Below are 1,971 nucleotides of genomic sequence, written 5' to 3'. Positions count from 1 at the left end.
TAATGCCTTTTTTGTTTTTTTTAATAAAGTGGACGAACCAAAAATTTATTAGAAAGCTAAAAAGAGCAAACAAACAATACAAGCAAATAGAAAAATCAAACGCAGAAAAACAAAGCAAAAAACCAGAAACACAAAGTAACAAAGGGAAATAGAAAACTAGGAGTGCATCACCAAGGGTGTTACAATTCTAAAACCACAAAAACCACAAAAAATGCGAAGAGGCGAACAACAATGAAGACAATGAACTCCATGAAGAGGCAAACGGTGGTCTTCACAGTCGAACAAAGGGGGGTCGCTCTTGGTGCTATAGAGGCGCTAAGCTACTACGCTAGTCAGCTGATCTGGTGCTCAGGAAATCGAGAGAGTGCTTACCGGATTGAATGAAATCACAAGGAATTTGCTAAGACGGATCTCTAGCTACAGAAATCTAGGCATGAAGCATATGAGAAATTTTACACAAAAGAAGCTGAAGATAAGGAGATATAATTGAATATGCAGTTGTTTCTCTCTAGTCACATATTCAAGAAAATAGCTCTGGAGAGGAAATCACAAGAGGTGCGAAGGCGCACTTCTAAAGTTAGGATCCAGGTGGTCCAAACCTCTTCTAGTGAACTTGGAAATGAATGAAGGTTAAGATTATGCCTGAAAAAAGTCCAAATGTGACTAACAAAATCACAATGAAGCAAGAGATGGTCCACTATTTTTGAGTTTCAGTAACACAGTTCACAGGTATCTATCGCATTCTGGAAGTTGCAACCTTTCTTGGCTAGATTGGAAAGAGTCAAAATTTTATTTTTACCTGTGAGCCAGTAGAAAAGAGTAATTTTACTCAGGCAGTCCACTTTCCAAAAGTTGGAATAAAATGGATATCATGTTCCACCATCAACTAGAAACTTGTAGAATGATCAAACTGAGAAAGAGTCTTTTCTTTCTAATGTCCAAACACATGTATCCTCCTGGAGAGAAGTGCAATCTGGGAGGGATTGCAGGAGAAGCAGGAGAGGCTCATAGGAAGCCCCATGAAAGAGAGACTCTCAATTAGAAATATTTTGTAAAAATTGTCTAAGTGTTATCCAAGGTGCTAAACAATCATTAAAAAGATCAAGCCACAAGTCCTTGGGACCTCGTCCCCTAGCCAATGGTCGAACGAGAAAAGGTAGAAGCACCACTTTGAACTACTTTTGAGGAAGATACTCTAAAAGCAGGAAGATTCCGGGTGATACCCACTTAGAAAAAAAAGATTTGTTTCTGGTTGGGGAATGAAAAAAGATCCTGGGGGTCCTCTACCAAGATAATTTAGGTGGATGCCTTTGTACCATCACCCTTATTGTCCAGTATAGATTTTCCGCCACCATTTGGCTAACAGGGAGTCATTAATTGAATCAAGATTAAGAATACCCCACCCCACCTAAGGAACGTGGATGACATAATCTATTCCAAGCTACTAAGTGCATGCCTTTTGGACCAAATTCCAGTCCTTTCCATAAAAAATCTCTACAAATCTTATCTATTTCTTTGGTTACCCAAGATGGTAATTTGAAAACAGACATCTAGTATGTGAGAATAGAGGGAAGGACTGAGTGGAGAAGAGTGAGTTGACGCCCAAGAGAGAGGTAATTAGCTTTCCAAGACGATAGTTTAGCTCTTACCATCAAGGTTAATTTTGTCCAATTTTGAATTTTGGGATGTCTTCCTGAAACTGGAACTCCTAAGTAGGTGAGAGAGAGGCAATCCCTTTCACAATTTAGAATTAAATCTGAGATAGCACTAGGTTGAAACCCGAAATTAGTTGAGTAAAGAGAAGTCTTGTTGAAATTGATCATAAGCCCAAAGGCACCTTCGAAGAGGTAAAGGATAAGCTTAATAATGAGAAGGTCCTTTTGACCACCCACCGAGAAGATGATGAGTTCATCAGCATATTGAAGATAACAAATGTTATCCAAAGAACTAATGGGTACACCCAAAAGGATA

The sequence above is a fragment of the Dioscorea cayenensis genome, chromosome 7 (assembly GCF_009730915.1).
Source record: "Dioscorea cayenensis subsp. rotundata cultivar TDr96_F1 chromosome 7, TDr96_F1_v2_PseudoChromosome.rev07_lg8_w22 25.fasta, whole genome shotgun sequence".
Lineage (NCBI taxonomy): Eukaryota > Viridiplantae > Streptophyta > Magnoliopsida > Dioscoreales > Dioscoreaceae > Dioscorea > Dioscorea cayenensis.
This window is presented reverse-complemented; position numbering follows the sequence as displayed.